Source organism: Rhipicephalus microplus, chromosome 3 (assembly GCF_043290135.1).
Source record: "Rhipicephalus microplus isolate Deutch F79 chromosome 3, USDA_Rmic, whole genome shotgun sequence".
NCBI lineage: Eukaryota > Metazoa > Arthropoda > Arachnida > Ixodida > Ixodidae > Rhipicephalus > Rhipicephalus microplus.
In genome coordinates, this window is record NC_134702.1 from 85,320,952 (window position 1) to 85,337,634 (window position 16,683).

At 48.4% G+C, this 16,683-nt stretch overlaps 1 protein-coding gene and 26 non-coding genes across 27 annotated transcripts in view; all 27 read right to left on the bottom strand.

Moving 5' to 3' along the window:
- The window catches only part of LOC119182706 (uncharacterized), a 168,776-nt gene that overhangs the window by 108,022 nt on the left and 44,071 nt on the right, over nucleotides 1-16,683 (bottom strand). The window lies entirely within an intron of this gene.
- Nucleotides 328-399, bottom strand: TRNAE-UUC (transfer RNA glutamic acid (anticodon UUC)). Its single transcript has one exon. It is a non-coding gene; the product is annotated as a tRNA-Glu (tRNA).
- Nucleotides 493-564, bottom strand: TRNAQ-CUG (transfer RNA glutamine (anticodon CUG)). Its single transcript has one exon. It is a non-coding gene; the product is annotated as a tRNA-Gln (tRNA).
- Nucleotides 909-980, bottom strand: TRNAE-UUC (transfer RNA glutamic acid (anticodon UUC)). The gene has a single exon. It is a non-coding gene; the product is annotated as a tRNA-Glu (tRNA).
- TRNAQ-CUG (transfer RNA glutamine (anticodon CUG)) lies at nucleotides 1,317-1,388 on the bottom strand. The gene has a single exon. It is a non-coding gene; the product is annotated as a tRNA-Gln (tRNA).
- Nucleotides 1,634-1,705, bottom strand: TRNAE-UUC (transfer RNA glutamic acid (anticodon UUC)). Its single transcript has one exon. It is a non-coding gene; the product is annotated as a tRNA-Glu (tRNA).
- TRNAQ-CUG (transfer RNA glutamine (anticodon CUG)) lies at nucleotides 2,042-2,113 on the bottom strand. Its single transcript has one exon. It is a non-coding gene; the product is annotated as a tRNA-Gln (tRNA).
- On the bottom strand, nucleotides 2,362-2,433 carry TRNAE-UUC (transfer RNA glutamic acid (anticodon UUC)). Its single transcript has one exon. It is a non-coding gene; the product is annotated as a tRNA-Glu (tRNA).
- Nucleotides 3,013-3,084, bottom strand: TRNAQ-UUG (transfer RNA glutamine (anticodon UUG)). The gene has a single exon. It is a non-coding gene; the product is annotated as a tRNA-Gln (tRNA).
- On the bottom strand, nucleotides 3,817-3,888 carry TRNAE-UUC (transfer RNA glutamic acid (anticodon UUC)). The gene has a single exon. It is a non-coding gene; the product is annotated as a tRNA-Glu (tRNA).
- Nucleotides 4,786-4,857, bottom strand: TRNAE-UUC (transfer RNA glutamic acid (anticodon UUC)). Its single transcript has one exon. It is a non-coding gene; the product is annotated as a tRNA-Glu (tRNA).
- On the bottom strand, nucleotides 5,029-5,100 carry TRNAE-UUC (transfer RNA glutamic acid (anticodon UUC)). Its single transcript has one exon. It is a non-coding gene; the product is annotated as a tRNA-Glu (tRNA).
- TRNAQ-UUG (transfer RNA glutamine (anticodon UUG)) lies at nucleotides 5,679-5,750 on the bottom strand. The gene has a single exon. It is a non-coding gene; the product is annotated as a tRNA-Gln (tRNA).
- TRNAE-UUC (transfer RNA glutamic acid (anticodon UUC)) lies at nucleotides 6,969-7,040 on the bottom strand. The gene has a single exon. It is a non-coding gene; the product is annotated as a tRNA-Glu (tRNA).
- Nucleotides 7,212-7,283, bottom strand: TRNAD-GUC (transfer RNA aspartic acid (anticodon GUC)). Its single transcript has one exon. It is a non-coding gene; the product is annotated as a tRNA-Asp (tRNA).
- On the bottom strand, nucleotides 7,697-7,768 carry TRNAE-UUC (transfer RNA glutamic acid (anticodon UUC)). The gene has a single exon. It is a non-coding gene; the product is annotated as a tRNA-Glu (tRNA).
- On the bottom strand, nucleotides 8,587-8,658 carry TRNAQ-CUG (transfer RNA glutamine (anticodon CUG)). Its single transcript has one exon. It is a non-coding gene; the product is annotated as a tRNA-Gln (tRNA).
- On the bottom strand, nucleotides 8,906-8,977 carry TRNAE-UUC (transfer RNA glutamic acid (anticodon UUC)). The gene has a single exon. It is a non-coding gene; the product is annotated as a tRNA-Glu (tRNA).
- Nucleotides 9,149-9,220, bottom strand: TRNAE-UUC (transfer RNA glutamic acid (anticodon UUC)). Its single transcript has one exon. It is a non-coding gene; the product is annotated as a tRNA-Glu (tRNA).
- On the bottom strand, nucleotides 9,798-9,869 carry TRNAH-GUG (transfer RNA histidin (anticodon GUG)). Its single transcript has one exon. It is a non-coding gene; the product is annotated as a tRNA-His (tRNA).
- Nucleotides 9,875-9,946, bottom strand: TRNAE-UUC (transfer RNA glutamic acid (anticodon UUC)). Its single transcript has one exon. It is a non-coding gene; the product is annotated as a tRNA-Glu (tRNA).
- Nucleotides 10,118-10,189, bottom strand: TRNAE-UUC (transfer RNA glutamic acid (anticodon UUC)). The gene has a single exon. It is a non-coding gene; the product is annotated as a tRNA-Glu (tRNA).
- TRNAE-UUC (transfer RNA glutamic acid (anticodon UUC)) lies at nucleotides 10,360-10,431 on the bottom strand. Its single transcript has one exon. It is a non-coding gene; the product is annotated as a tRNA-Glu (tRNA).
- TRNAE-UUC (transfer RNA glutamic acid (anticodon UUC)) lies at nucleotides 10,603-10,674 on the bottom strand. The gene has a single exon. It is a non-coding gene; the product is annotated as a tRNA-Glu (tRNA).
- On the bottom strand, nucleotides 10,845-10,916 carry TRNAE-UUC (transfer RNA glutamic acid (anticodon UUC)). Its single transcript has one exon. It is a non-coding gene; the product is annotated as a tRNA-Glu (tRNA).
- TRNAE-UUC (transfer RNA glutamic acid (anticodon UUC)) lies at nucleotides 11,088-11,159 on the bottom strand. Its single transcript has one exon. It is a non-coding gene; the product is annotated as a tRNA-Glu (tRNA).
- Nucleotides 11,981-12,052, bottom strand: TRNAQ-UUG (transfer RNA glutamine (anticodon UUG)). Its single transcript has one exon. It is a non-coding gene; the product is annotated as a tRNA-Gln (tRNA).

A 16,683-nucleotide genomic window follows, 5' to 3' on the forward strand; every position in this document is an offset into this window, starting at 1 on the left:
AAAAAGCAAGGTCTCACCGAGATTTGAACCCGAATCGCTGTATTTAGACTCCAGAGTGCTAACCGTTACACCATGAGACCGCACTTTCCGACGCCGGGAATCGAACCCGGGTTACCTGGGTGACAGCCAGATATCCAAGCCACTAGACCATGCTGGAGATTGCGTCAAGAGAACGAACGCTGGTACTGGTGTCTATCACGGACAGCGTCGTCAATGCCAGCTTTTGCTGCATTAGCAAAAATAAAAAGCAAGGTCTCACCGAGATTTGAACCCGGATCGATGGATGCAGAGTGCAGAGTGCTAACCATTACACCAATAGACCACACTTTCCGACGCCGGGAATCAAACCCGGGCCTTCTGGGTGAAAGCCAGATATCCTAGGCACTAGACCACGCCGGAGATGGCTCAAGGCAGCGAGCATTGGTACCGCGGTCTATTCGCTGACAGTTTCGTCGTTGCCAGCTTTTGCTGCATTAGCAAAAATAAAAAGCAAGGTCTCACCGAGATTCCAACTCGGATCGCTGGATTCAGAGTCCAGAGTGCTAACCATTACACCATGAGACCGCACTTTCTGACGCCGGGAATCAAACCGTTTCACCGAGATTCCAACTCGGATCGCTGGATTCAGAGTCCAGAGTGCTAACCATTACACCATGAGACCGCACTTTCTGACGCCGGGAATCAAACCCGGGCATTCTTTGTGAAAGCCAGATATCCTAGCCACTAGACCACGCCGGAGATGGCTCAAGGCAGCGAGCATCGGTACCGCGGTCTATTCGCTGACAGTTTCGTCGTTGCCAGCTTTTGCTGCATCAGCAAAAATAAAAAGCAAGGTCTCACCAAGATTTGAACTCGGATCGCTGGATTCAGAGTCAAGAGTGCTAACCGTTATACCATGAGACTGCACTTTCCGACGCCGGGAATCGAACCCGGGCCTTCTGGGTGAAAGCCAGATATCCTAGCCACTAGACCACGCCGGAGATGAAAGCAAGAGAACGAGCGCTGGTACCGGTGTCTTATCGTGGACAGTTTCGTCGTTGCCAGCTTTTGCTGCATTAGGAAAAATAAAAAGCAAGGTCTCATCGAGATTTCAACCCGAAGCGCTGTATTTAGACTCCAGAGTGCTAACCGTTACACCATGAGACTGCACTTTCCGACGCCGGGAAATGAACCTGGGCCTTCTGGGTGAAAGCCAATTATTCTAGCCACTAGACCACGCCGGAGACGGCGACAAGAGAACGAGCGCTAGACTGGAGTCTATTCGCTGACAGTTTCGTCGTTGCCAGCTTTTGCTGCATTAGCAAAACTAAAAAGCAAGGTCTCACCGAGATTTGAACTCGGATCGCTGGATTCAGAGCCCAGAGTGCTAACCGTTACACCATGAGACCGCACTTTCCGACACCGGGAATAAACCCGGGCCTTCTGGGTGAAAGCCAGATATCCTAGCCACTAGACCCCGCCGGAGATGAAGGCAAGAGAACGAGTGCTGGCACCGGTGTCTAATCGTGGAGTTTCATCGTTGCCAGCATTCGCTGCATTAGCAAAAATAAAAAGCAACACCTCACCGAGATTTGGACTCAGATCGCTGGATGCAGAGTTCAGAGTGCTAACCAATACACTAATAGACCACACTTTCCAACGCCGGGAATCGAACCCGGGCCTTCTGGGTGAAAGCCAGATATACTAGCCACTAGACCACGTCGGAGATGGCTCGAGGGAGCGAGCATCGGTACCGCGGTCTATTCGTGGACAGCGTCGTCGTTGCCAGCTTTTGCTGCATTAGGAAAAATAAAAAGCAAGGTCTCACCGAGATTTGAACCCGAATCGCTGTATTTAGACTCCAGAGTGCTAACCGTTACACCATGAGACTGCACTTTCCGACGCCGGGAAATGAACCTGGGCCTTCTGGGTGAAAGCCAAATATTCTAGCCACTAGACCACGCCGGAGACGGCGACAAGAGAACGAGCGCTAGTACTGGAGTCTATTCGCTGACAGTTTCGTCGTTGCCAGCTTTTGCTGCATTAGCAAAACTAAAAAGCAAGGTCTCACCGAGATTTGAACTCGGATCGCTGGATTCAGAGCCCAGAGTGCTAACCGTTACACCATGAGACCGCACTTTCCGACGCCGTGAATAAACTTCGGGACTTCTGGGTGAAAGCCAGATATCCTAGCCACTAGACCGCGCCGGAGATGAAGGCAAGAGAACGAGTGCTGGCACCGGTGTCTAATCGTGGACAGTTTCATCGTTGCCAGCTTTCGCTGCATTAGCAAAAATAAAAAGCAACACCTCACCGAGATTTGGACTCAGATCGCTGGATGCAGAGTTCAGAGTGCTAACCAATACACCAATAGACCACACTTTCCAACGCCGGGAATCGAACCCGGGCCTTCTGGGTGAAAGCCAGATATACTAGCCACTAGACCACGCCGGAGATGGCTCGAGGGAGCGAGCATCGGTACCGCGGTCTATTCGTGGACAGCGTCGTCGTTGCCAGCTTTTGCTGCATTAGGAAAAATAAAAAGCAAGGTCTCACCGAGATTTGAACCCGAATCGCTGAATTTAGACTCCAGAGTGCTAACCATTACACCATGAGACCGCACTTCCCGACGCCGGGAATCGAACCTGGGCCTTCTGGGTTAAAGCCAAATATCCTAGCCACTAGACCACGCCGGAGATGGCGACAAGAGAACGAGCGCTAGTACTGGAGTCTATTCGCGGACAGTTTCGCCGTTGCCAGCTTTTGTTGCATTAGCAAAAATAAAAAGCAAGGTCTCACCGTTATTTGAACTCAGATCGCTGGATTCAAAGTCCAAAGTGCTAACCAAAACACCATGAGACCGCACATTCCGACGCCGGGAATCGAACCCTGGCCTTTTGTGTGAAAGCCAGATATCCTAGCCCCTAGACCACGCCGGAGATGAAGGCAAGAGAACGAGCGCTGGTACCGGTGTCTAATCGTGGACAGTTTCGTCGTTGCCAGCTTTCGCTGCATTAGCAACATTAAAAAGCAAGGTCTCACCAAGATTTGAACTCAGATCGCTGGATTCAAAGTCCAGAGTGCTAACCATTACACCATGAGACCGCACTTTCCGAAGCCGAGAATCGAACCCGGGCCTTCTTTGTGAAAGCCAGATATCCTAGCCACTAGACCACGCCAGAGATGGCTCGAGGGAGCGAGCATCGGTACCGCGGTCTATTCGTTGACAGTTTCGTCGTTGCCAGCTTTTGCAGCATTAGCAAAAGTAAAATGCAAGGTGTCACCGAGATTTGAACTTGGATCGCTGGACTCAAAGTCCAGAGTGCTAACCATTACACCATGAGACCACACTTTCCGATGCCGGGAATCGAAGCCGGGCCTTCTCAGTGAAAGCCAGATATCCTAGCCACTAGACCACGCCTGAAATGGCGACAAGCGACCGAGCGCTGGTACCGGAGTCTCTTCGCGGACAGTTTCGTCATTGCCAGCCTTTGCTGCATTAGCAAAAATAAAAAGCAAGGTATAACCGAGATTTGAACCCGGAACGCTGGATTCAGAGTCCAGAGTGCTAACCGTTACACCATGAGACCGCACTTTCCGACGCCGGTAATCAAACCTGGGCCTTCTGGGTGAAAGCCTAATATCCTAGCCACTAGACCACGCCGGAGATGGCGACAAGAGAACAAGCGCTAGTACTCGAGTCTGTTCGCGGACAGTTTCGCCGTTGCAAGCTTTGCTGCATTAGCAAAAATAAAAAGCAAGGTCTCACCGAGATTTGAAATCAGATCGCTGTATTTAGACTCCAGAGTGCTAACCGTTACACCATGAGACCGCACTTTCCGTCGCCGGGAATCGAACCCGGGCCTTTTGGGTGAAAGCCAAATATCCTAGCCACTAGACCACGCCGGAGATGGCGACAAGAGAACGAGCGCTAGTACTGGAGTCTGTTCGCGAACAGTTTCGTCGTTGCCAGCTTTGCTGCATTAGCAAAAATAAAAAGCAAGGTCTCCCCAAGATTTGAACTCAGATCGCTGGATTCAAAGTCCAGAGTGCTAACCAAAACACCTTGAGACCGCACTTTCCGACGCCAGGAATCAAACCCGGGCCTTCTGTGTGAAAGCCAGATATCCTAGCCACTAGACCACGCCGGAGATGAAGGCAAGAGAACGAGCGCTGGTACCGGTTTTCTAATTGTGGACAGTTTCGTCGTTGCCAGCTTTCGCTGCATTAGCAAAATTAAAAAGCAAGGTCTCACCGAGAATTGGACTCGGTTCCCTAGATTCAGAGTCCAGAGTGCTAGCTGTTTCACCATGGGACCGCCCTTTCCAACACCGGGAATGAAACCCGGGCCTTCTTGGTGAAAGCCAGATATCCTAGCCACTAGACTATGCCAGAGATGGCGCCAAGGGAATGAGCGCTAGTACCGGTGTCTGGTCGCGGACAGTTTCGTCTGTCCAGCTTTGCTGCATTAGCAAAAATAAAAAGCAAGGTCTCACTAAGATTTGAACTCAGATCGCTGGATTCAAAGTCTAGAGTGCTAACCATTACTCCATGAGACTGCACTTTCCGACGCCGAGAATCGAACCAGGGCCTTCTTTGTGAACGCTAGATATCCTAGCCACTAGACCACGCCGGAGATGGCTCAAGGCAGCGAGAATTGGTACCGCGGTCTATTCGCTAACAGTTTCGTCGTTGCCAGCTTTTGCTGCATTAGCAAAAACAAAAAGCAAGGTCTCACGAAGATTTGAACTCGGATCGCTGGATTCAGAGTCAAGAGTGCTAACCGTTATACCATGAGACTGCACTTTCCGACGCCGGGAAACGAACCCGGGCCTTCTGGGTGAAAGCCAGATATCCTAGCCACTAGACCACGTCGGAGACGAAAGCAAGAGAACGAGCGCTGGTACCGGTGTCTAATCGTGGACAGTTTCGTCGTTGCCAGCTTTTGCTGCATTAGGAAAAATAAAAATCAAAGTCTCACCAAGATTTGAACCCGAATCGCTGTATTTACACTCCAGAGTGCTAACCGTTACACCATGAGACCGCACTTTCCGACGCCGGCAATCGAACCCGGGCCTTCTGGGTGAAAGCCAAATATCCTTGCCACTAGACCACGCCGGAGATGGCGACAAGAGAACGAGCGCTAGTACTGGAGTCTGTTCGCGGACAGTTTCGTCGTTGCCAGCTTTGCTGCATTAGCAAAAATAAAAAGCAAGGTCTCACCAAGATTTGAACTCAGGTCGCTGGATTCAAAGTCCAGAGTGCTAACCAAAACACCATGAGACCGCACTTTCCGACGCCAGGAATCAAACCCGGGCCTTCTGTGTGAAAGCCAGATATCCTAGCCACTAGACCACGCCGGAGATGAAGGCAAGAGAACGAGCGCTGGTACCGGTGTCTAATTGTGGACAGTTTCGTCGTTGCCAGCTTTCGCTGCATTAGCAAAATTAAAAAGCAAGGTCTCACCGAGAATTGGACTTGGTTCCCTCGATTCAGAGTCCAGAGTGCTAGCTGTTTCACCATGAGACCGCCCTTTCTAACACCGGGAATGAAACCCGGGCCTTCTTGGTGAAAGCCAGATATCCTAGCCACTAGACTATGCCACAGATGGCGCCAAGGAAATGAGCGCTAGTACCGGTGTCTGTTCGTGGACAGTTTCGTCGTTGCCAGCTTTGCTGCATTAGCAAAAATAAAAAGCAAGGTCTCACCAAGATTTGAACTCAGATCGCTGGATTCAAAGTCCAGAGTGCAAACCATTACACCATGAGACCGCACTTTCCGAAGCCGGGAATCGAACCCGGGCCTTCTTTGTGAAAGCCAGCTATCCTAGCCACTAGACCACGCCAGAGATGGCTCGAGGGAGCGAGCATCGGTACCGCGTTCTATTCGTTGACAGTTTCGTCGTTGCCAGCTTTTGCAGCATTAGCAAAAGTTAAATGCAAGGTGTAACCGAGATTTGAACTTGGATCGCTGGATTCAAAGTCCAGAGTGCTAACCATTACACCATGAGACCACACTTTCCGACGCCGGGAATCGAAGCCGGGCCTTCTCAGCTAAAGCCAGATATCCTAGCCACTAGACCACGCCTGAAATGGCGACAAGCGACCGAGCGCTGGTACCAGTGTCTCTTCGCGGACAGTTTCGTCATTGCCAGCCTTTGCTGCATTAGCAAAAATAAAAAGCAAGGTATAACCGAGATTTGAACCCGGATCGCTAGATTCAGAGTCCAGAGTGCTAACCGTTACACCATGAGACCGCCCTTTCCGACACCGGGAATCGAACCCGGGCCTTATGGGTGAAAGCCAAATATCCTAGCCACTAGACCACGCAAGAGATGGCGACAAGAGAGCGAGCGCTAGTACTGGAGTCTATTCGCGGACAGTTTCGCCGTTGCCAGCATTTGTCGCATTAGCAAAAATAAAAAGCAAGGTCTCACCGAGATTTGAACTCGGTTCCCTAGATTCAGAGTGCAGGGTGCTAACCATTACACCATGAGACCACAGTTTCCGACGCCGAGAATCAAACCCGGGCCTTCTTTGTGAAAGCCAGATATTCTAGCCACTAGACCACGCCGGAGATGGCTCAAGGCAGCGAGAATTGGTACCGGTGTCTAATCGTGGACAGTTTCGTCGTTGCCAGCTTTTGCTGCATTAGGAAAAATAAAAAGCAAGGTCTCACCGAGATTTGAACCCGAATCGCTGTATTTAGACTCCAGAGTGCTAACCGTTACACCATGAGACTGCACTTTCCGACGCTGGGAAATGAACCTGGGCCTTCTGGGTGAAAGCCAAATATTCTAGCCACTAGACCACGCCGGAGATGGCGACAAGAGAACGAGCGCTAGGCCTCGAGTCTATTCGCGGACAGTTTCGCCGTTGCCAGCATTTGTTGCATTAGCAAAAATAAAAAGCAAGGTCTCACCGAGATTTGAACTCGGATCGCTGGATTCAGAATCCAGAGTGCTAACCGTTAAGCCATGAGACCGCACTTTCCGACGCCGGGAATCGAACCCGGGCCTTCTGGGTGAAAGCCAGATATCCTAGCTACTAGACCACGCCGGAGATGACGGCAAGAGAACGAGCGCTGGTACCGGTGTCTGAACGTGGACAGTTTAGTCGTTGCCAGCTTTCGCTGCATTAGCAAAAATAAAAAGCAAGGTCTCACCGAGATTTGAACTCAGATCGCTGGATGCAGAGTGCAGAGTGCTAACCGTTACACCATGAGACCGCACTTTCCGACGCCGGGAATCGAACCCGGGCCTTCTGGGTGACAGCCAAATATCCTAGCCACTAGACCACGCCGGAGATGGCGACAAGAGAACAAGCGCTAGTACTGGAGTCTGTTCGTGGACTGTTTCGTCGTTGCCAGCTTTGCTGCATTAGCAAAAATAAAAAGCAAAGTCTCACCGAGATTTGAAATCAGATCGCTGTATTTAGACTCCAGAGTGCAAACCGTTATACCATGAGACCGCACTTTCCGACGCCGGGAATCGAACCTGGGCCTTCTGGGTTAAAGCCAATTATCCTAGCCACTAGACCACGCCGGAGATGGCGACAAGAGAACGAGCGCTAGTACTGGAGTCTATTCGCGGACAGTTTCGCCGTTGCCAGCTTTTGTTGCATTAGCAAAAATAAAAAGCAAGGTCTCACCGAGAATGGAACCCGAGTCGCTGTATTTAGACTCCAGAGTGCTAACCGTTACACCATGAAACCGCACTTTCCGTCGCCGGGAATCGAACCCGGGCCTTCTGGGTGAAAGCCAAATATCCTAGCCACTAGACCACGCCGGAGATGGCGACAAGAGAACGAGCGCTAGTACTGGAGTCTGTTCGCGAACAGTTTCGTCGTTGCCAGCTTTGCTGCATTAGCAAAAATAAAAAGCAAGGTCTCCCCAAGATTTGAACTCAGATCGCTGGATTCAAAGTCCAGAGTGCTAACCAAAACACCATGAGACCGCACTTTCCGACGCCAGGAATCAAACCCGGGCCTTCTGTGTGGAAGCCAGATATCCTAGCCACTAGACCACGCCTGAAATGGCGACAAGAGAGCGAGCGCTAGTACTGGAGTCTATTCGCGGACAGTTTCGCCGTTGCCAGCATTTGTTGCATTAGCAAAAATAAAAAGCAAGGTCTCACCGAGATTTGAACTCGGTTCCCTAGATTCAGAGTGCAGGGTGCTAGCTGTTACACCATGAGACCGCACTTTCCAACACCGGGAATGAAACCAGGCCTTCTTGGTGAAAGCCAGATATCCTAGCCACTAGACCATGCCAGAGATGGCGCCAAGGGAATGAGCGCTAGTACCGGTGTCTGGTCGCGGACAGTTTCGTGTGTCCAGCTTTGCTGCATTAGCAAAAATAAAAAGCAAGGTCTCACTGAGATTTGAACTCAGATCGCTGGATTCAAAGTCTAGAGTGCTAACCATTACTCCATGAGACTGCACTTTCCGACGCCGAGAATCGAACCAGGGCCTTCTTTGTGAACGCCAGATATCCTAGCCTCTAGACCACGCCGGAGATGGCTCGAGGCAGCGAGCATTGGTACCGCGGTCTATTCGCTGACAGGTTCGTCGTTGCCAGCTTTTGCTGCATTAGCAAAAATAAAAAGCAAGGTCTCACCGAGATTCGAACTCGGATCGCTGGATTCAGAGTCCAGAGTGCTAACCGTTACACCATGAGACCGCACTTTCCGACGCCGGGAATCAAATCCGGGCATTCTTTGTGAAAGCCAGATATCCTAGCCACTAGACCACGCCGCAGATGGCTCAAGGCAGCGAGCATCGGTACCGCGGTCTATTCGCTGACAGTTTCGTCGTTGCCAGCTTTTGCTGCATTAGCAAAAACAAAAAGCAAGGTCTCACCAAGATTTGAACTCGGATCGCTGGATTCAAAGTCAAGAGTGCTAACCGTTATACCATGAGACTGCACTTTCCGACGCCGGGAATCGAACCCGGGCCTTCTGGGTGAAAGCCAGATATCCTAGCCATTAGACCACGCCGGAGATGAAAGCAAGAGAACGAGCGCTGGTACCGGTGTCTAATCGTGGACAGTTTCGTCGTTGCCAGCTTTTGCTGCATTAGGAAAAATAAAAAGCAAGGTCTCACCAAGATTTGAACCCGAATCGCTGTATTTAGACTCCAGAGTGCTAACCGTTACACCATGATACCGCACTTTCCGACGCCGGGAATCGAACCCGGGCCTTCTGGGTGAAAGCCAAATATCCTCGCCACTAGACCACGCTGAAGATGGCGACAAGAGAACGAGCGCTAGTACTGGAGTCTGTTCGCGGACAGTTTCGTCGTTGCCAGCTTGCTGCATTAGCAAAAATAAAAAGCAAGGTCTCACCGAGATTTGAAATCAGATCGCTGGATTCAAATTCCAGAGTGCTAACCATTACACCATGAGACCACGCTTTCCGACGCCGGGAATCGAACCAGGGCCTTCTTTGTGAACGCCAGATATCCTAGCCACTAGACCACGCCGGAGATGGCTCGAGGCAGCGAGATTTGGTACCGGTGTCTAATCGTGGACAGTTTCGTCGTTGCCAGCTTTTGCTGCATTAGGAAAAATAAAAAGCAAGGTCTCACCGAGATTTGAACCCGAATCGCTGTATTTAGACTCCAGAGTGCTAACCGTTACACCATGAGACTGCACTTTCCGACGCCGGGAAATGAACCTGGGCCTTCTGGGTGAAAGCCAAATATTCTAGCCACTAGACCACGCCGGAGATGGCGACAAGAGAACGAGCGCTAGGCCTCGAGTCTATTCGCGGACAGTTTCGCCGTTGCCAGCTTTTGTTGCATTAGCAAAATTAAAAAGCAAGGTCTCACCGAGATTTGAACTCGGATCGCTGGATTCACAGTCCAGAGTGCTAACCGTTAAGCCATGAGACCACACTTTCCGACGCCGGGAATCGAACCCGGGCCTTCTGGGTGAAAGCCAGATATCCTAGCCACTAGACCACGCCGGAAATGACGGCAAGAGAACGAGCGCTGGTACCGGTGTCTGAACGTGGACAGTTTAGTCGTTGCCAGCTTTCGCTGCATTAGCAAAAATAAAAAGCAAGGTCTCACCGAGATTTGAACTCAGATCGCTGGATGCAGAGTGCAGAGTGCTAACTGTTACACCATGCGACCGCACTTTCCGACGCCGGGAATCGAACCCGGGCCTTCTGGGTGAAAGCCAAATATCCTAGCCACTAGACCACGCCGGAGATGGCGACAAGAGAACGAGCGCTAGTACTGGAGTCTGTTCGCGGACAGTTTCGTCGTTGCCAGCTTTGCTGCATTAGCAAAAATAAAAAGCAAGGTCTCACCGAGATTTGAAATCAGATCGCTGGATTCAAATTCCAGAGTGCTAACCGTTAAGCCATGAGACCGCACTTTCCGACGCCGGGAATCGAACCCGGGCCTTCTGGGTGAAAGCCAGATATCCTAGCCACTAGACCACGCCGGAGATGACGGCAAGAGAACGAGCGCTGGTACCGGTGTCTGAACGTGGACAGTTTAGTCGTTGCCAGCTTTCGCTGCATTAGCAAAAATAAAAAGCAAGGTCTCACCGAGATTTGAACTCAGATCGCTGGATGCAGAGTGCAGAGTGCTAACCGTTACACCATGCGACCGCGCTTTCCGACGCCGGGAATTGAACCCGGACCTTCTGGGTGAAAGCCAAATATCCTAGCCACTAGACCACGCCGGAGATGGCGACAAGAGAACGAGCGCTAGTACTGGAGTCTGTTCGCGGACAGTTTCGTCGTTGCCAGCTTTGCTGCATTAGCAAAAATAAAAAGCAAGGTCTCACCGAGATTTGAAATCAGATCGCTGGATTCAAATTCCAGAGTGCTAACCGTTAAGCCATGAGACCGCACTTTCCGACGCCGGGAATCGAACCCGGGCCTTCTGGGTGAAAGCCAGATATCCTAGCCACTAGACCACGCCGGAGATGACGGCAAGAGAACGAGCGCTGGTACCGGTGTCTGAACGTGGACAGTTTAGTCGTTGCCAGCTTTCGCTGCATTAGCAAAAATAAAAAGCAAGGTCTCACCGAGATTTAAACTCAGATCGCTGGATGCAGAGTGCAGAGTGCTAACCGTTACACCATGAGACCGCACTTTCCGACGCCGGGAATCGAACCCGGGCCTTCTGGGTGAAAGCCATATATCCTAGCCACTAGACCACGCCGGAGATGGCGACAAGAGAACGAGCGCTAGTACTGGAGTCTGTTCGCGGACAGTTTCGTCGTTGCCAGCTTTGCTGCATTAGCAAAAATAAAAAGCAAGGTCTCACCAAGATTTGAACTCAGATCGCTGGATTTAAAGTCCAGAGTGCTAACCAAAACACCATGAGACCGCACTTTCCGACGCCAGGAATCAAACCCGGGCCTTCTGTGTGAAAGCCAGATATCCTAGCCACTAGACCACGCCGGAGATGAAGGCAAGAGAACGAGCGCTGGTACCGGTGTCTAATTGTGGACAGTTTCGTCGTTGCCAGCTTTTCGCTGCATTAGCGAAATTAAAAAGCAAGGTCTCACCGAGAATTGGACTGGGTTCCCTAGATTCAGAGTCCAGACTGCTAGCTGTTTCACCATGGGACCGCCCTTTCTAACACCGGGAATGAAACCCGGGCCTTCTTGGTGAAAGCCAGATATCCTAGCCACTAGACTATGCCACAGATGGCGCCAAGGAAATGAGCGCTAGTACCGGTGTCTGTTCGTGGACAGTTTCGTCGTTGCTAGCTTTGCTGCATTAGCAAAAATAAAAAGCAAGGTCTCCCGAAGATTTGAACTCAGATCACTGGATTCAAAGTCTAGAGTGCAAACCATTACACCATGAGACCGCACTTTCCAAAGCCAAGAATCGAACCCGGGCCTTCTTTGTGAAAGCCAGATATCCTAGCCACTAGACCACGCCAGAGATGGCTCGAGGGAGCGAGCATCGGTACCGCGGTCTATTCGTTGACAGTTTCGTCGTTGCCAGCTTTTGCAGCATTAGCAAAAGTTAAATGCAAGGTGTCACCGAGATTTGAACTTGGATCGCTGGATTCAAAGTCCAGAGTGCTAACCATTACACCATGAGACCACACTTTCCGACGCCGGGAATCGAAGCCGGGCCTTCTCAGCTAAAGCCAGATATCCTAGCCACTAGACCACGCCTGCAATGGCGACAAGCGACCGAGCGCTGGGAGCGGTGTCTCTTCGCGGACAGTTTCGTCATTGCCAGCCTTTGCTGCATTAGCAAAAATAAAAAGCAAGGTATGACCGAGATTTGAACCCGGATCGCTAGATTCAGAGTCCAGAGTGCTAACCGTTACACCATGAGACCGCCCTTTTCGTGTGAAGTGAAGTGAAGTGAAGTTTATTTTCCTTTCACACAAAGGGGGTAGCCGGGGCTAAAGGCTGGAGTGCCTGACAGAGGCCTCGGCTCCCTTGTACAGTCTGACATAAATAAACGAAAACACATAATTGCAGTGTTAGCTGCATTTGCCAGTGTAACACAATGCTGCCAAGCATGCAGCGTAGACAAAATACAAAGCATTATAAATATACAGAATATAAACTTAATACAAGCTTATACAAAGCACAAATCAGATTCGAGTAAATATTTCTTTGTTTGTTTTTTGAATAATTTCAATGCAACATCAAAATCAACATCCGTCAACATTTTATTAATAACCACAGTGACCTGATAATTTAATTTTTGTTTGCCATAGTTTGTGCGCGTTTTGGGGACCCGGTGGATTTGTTTTCGAAAGTGATATGCATCGTTAGACAAAGTAAAGTCTTGAGTGTGCAGTTGATTGCTCTTAATATATTGCAACAGTCGAAAGAGGTAGACTTGGTTCGCTTTAAGCAGATCGTAAGTACGGAACAATGGCAACGTGGAAAAGTCTTTGGGTCTGCCACGGTACCCATGAATGCACCGCAAGGCTCTCTTTTGGAGTACTAGTAGTTTTTGATAGTTAGTAGGCGTAGTTGTTCCCCATACGAGAATACAATAGGTTAACTTAGAATACACAAGCGCATAATACATCTGCAGTCTCAACCACACGGGTACCAGACAAGCTACTTTGTAGAGACAGCCAACACTTTTACTTATTTCAGATGCTAATTTTGACACATGTGTGTTCCATGAAAGGTTCTGGTGGAACCAGACACCAAGAAATTTAATGCAGTCGACCTCATGTATTCTTACCCGACCAAATTGAATATTAGCCTTATATGAATCAGCAGTATTAATTGGCCTAAAAATAATGTAGCTAGTTTTGGATAAATTTAAGGAAAACATGTTGCGTTGTAGCCATGACTGCAAGTTTCCTAAGTACCAGTTTACCGTAGCTTCCGCTTGTACAAGAGATTTGGCTGTAAAAAATATGTTCGTATCATCCGCATACATAATCATGTCATGAGAGCCTGGTAGTTTAGTAATATCATTAATATATATTAAAAACAATAGAGGTCCTAATATAGAGCCCTGAGGGACTCCACAAGTGACAGTTAGTCGGTTAGATGCAACATCATTCACCCGTACGTACTGCATCCTATGGTGTAAATAATCCTGCACTAAGTTATGTGTGACACCACGTACACCATAGTAATTCAACTTTTCTAAAAGGATATTGTGCTGTACGCAGTCAAACGCCTTTCGAAAATCTAAAAAGAGACCAAGAGTGTAGTGTTTGTGTTCTATATTTTCAAGTATTTTGTCTTTAATAACGAGTAGCGCCTGCTCTGCGGATTTTTTCTTCAGAAAACCGTACTGGCAAGCAGATATCAGGTTGTGTTTAGTGAAAAAACATTCGAGCCTGCAATTGATAACTCCTTCAAATAATTTGGAAAATACTGGTAACACAGAAATTGGTCGGTAGTTTGACATTTCCATTCGATTGCCACTTTTGTATATCGGACACACCTTGGCGATTTTTAGGTCATCAGGAAACACACCAGTAGTAAACATTAGGTTTACAAGATAAGACAATACGTCAGATATCAAAGGCGCAACGCGCTTAATGGGGACAGATTTTATATCGTCATGACCTGCAGATACATCATTTTTTAACTTGTTGATTAAAATCACTATTTCTTGAGAGGAACTGGGTGAAAAAAACACAGACTTCGATAAAGAAGTAATATTGTTAATCAATACATTATCAGGTTCAGGTGTATCACCGAGCGGTTTACCAACATCTACAAAGTACTTATTAAAAGCACAAGCTAAATCAAAACCACACAAATTTCCGTCCGGCGTACTTATCTCGTTCAGCGCATTATTATCTTTCCCTTTCGTTAGATTAGCTACTTCTCTCCATACTTTACCACTGTCGTTTTGGATTCTCGTAAAACGCTCGATAAAATAATTTGTTTTTGCTGTCTTTAATTCTTTACTCAGTTGATTTCGATACTTTTTATACTCTTTTAGAATGTTGGGATCCCGATTCTGAATAAAGGAGTGGTACATTTTGTTCTTAGTGCAGATTTTTTCATGCAAATGTTTGGTTATCCACGGCTTTCTGAACTTCTTCCTATTTACTCTTCTTCTAATTAGAGGAAAAGCGTCATTATAGGCATTTAAAAACTTCTTAATAAATTCTGAGTACGCCCTGTTTACGTCATCAATACTGTATATGTTATGCCAGTTTATATTCCGAATGAGGCATTGAAACTTGTTTAAATTCTTATCATTTATTTGCCGCGTCATATATCTATCAACTGTAACCTTGCGTTCGCGCACTCTGTTGATAAAACAAAAAATTGGAATATGGTCGCTAATGTCCGAACTCAGTAATCCAGATTCAATATTACGCGGTTCAATGTTTGTAACACAAACATCTAAAAGGGTGGCTGTGTCAAGAGTAATTCTAGTAGGCAAAGTAATGTGATTGTAACATGCGAAAGATGAAATAACACCGTTGAAATCGGCAGTGCACGGGTCGTCATGCAATAGATTTATATTAATGTCGCCCATGAGTACAAATGGAAGAGTGCTAGAATTCAAATTTTCAAGCATTTTTTCAAGGAAATCTAGAAACTCTCGCTTATTTCCAGTCGGTGGCCTATAAATTGCTACGACAATTACATTGGGCAGTGATACCGCTAAACATTCAACACTGGGGCTCATTATTGAGTAGTCCTCAAGAACAGAGTGCGGGTAGCAGCATTTAGCATATATAGCAAGGCCTCCACCTCTTCCATTGGGACGTAGGAGACCGTTATAAGCGTAGTTATTGAAATGAAGGCGGTCATCATGTGTGAGCAACCATGTCTCAGAAAATACTAATACATCAAATTCTGTTGTTAGTAAGGTAAAAAGGTGATCGAGGCGGTCGCCTTTGTTTTTGAGGCTTCTTATGTTAAAGTGAATAACAGACAGTTCCTGGCGTCGGTTATGGAACTTAGCGTTGAAAGATTCAGAGTTGTATAAAGAACAAGTCGGTATTTGGAACATAGCCATGATTCCTCAAGCGAGAAATAATACAGCTATTGTGATATTTTGCACAAATCGCTCTCACCGGCAATCCTGACGGCATTGGAAGATTCATTCCGTCTGGCGAAAATCTTGCCCCCGCTTGTCCAAACGAATTTCCAAGACATTTCTTTCTTGCGGGCAATTGTGGCTCCCAGTAGTTGCTTATTAGCACGGGTTAAATGTTCGTTAACGTACACCCTATCGGATCCAGGAAGCCCTAGCATTTGATTTGTGATCTGTCGTTTCCTAGCTTTCGCAAGAACGGCCTGTCGCTTGTCTCGGCGCACGAAGCGAACGATAATGTTGCTCTCGCCCGTTACTCGTGTTGCTATCTTGTGACATGTGTCAATGTCAGCAGCACAAACTGGTTCGTCAATAACTTCGCCAAGTTTTCGTATGACATCATTAGCATTGTCTGCTGCCTTCACGCCCTTAAGCTCTAGATTATTCAAACGGCTATATTGTTCGAGCTCATCAACTCGTTGCGCTAGCTGCTTGTTTTCTTTCTTGAGATCTTCGTTACTTTTGAGCAGGACGCTCAGTTCCTGCCTCAAAGCTTTCAGTTCGGAGTTAATCGCCTTGGTTTCATCGCAAGTGTCGCTACAAAACTTCACACTTTCTTTAACAGAGCGCATTTCAAGTCTCATTTCACGCTTGAAATCATCGAGAGCTTTCACAAAATCCTTCGTCATTGCTATGAACAGAACAATGCAGGCCTGGCAGCAGTGCTAAGAAACTTATAACGTGAATACACGAATGTCCCAATAGCACAAAAAGCAGCAGCAGCAGCGGTGGTGGTTGCGGTATAAGACAAAACGTAATACCAAGGCTTGAGGAAAACCAACTGACCTGTAGAACGTAGGAACAGCAATTAGTCAAGTGCTCGCATCCGCAACCACCACTGCTTTGGTGCGGGCGGGCCACCGGTCACTGCTTTTGATGCGTAGACCGGAGATCCGCGCAGGCGCAGGTCTACGACAAGAATGCGGTGCTGCAGTCACTATCGGAATGTATCCTAGTCCGTCAAGGAAGGGCACCGCTTCCCGATACGTAGACTGGAGATCCGCGCAGGCGCAGGTCTATGTCAAGAATGCGGTGCTGCAGTCACTATCGGAATGTATCCTAGTCCGTCGAGGAAGGGCACCTGTAGAACGTAGGAACAGCAATTAGTCAAGTGCTCGCATCCGCAACCACCACTGCTTTGGTGCGGGCGGGCCACCGGTCACTGCTTTTGATGCGTAGACCGG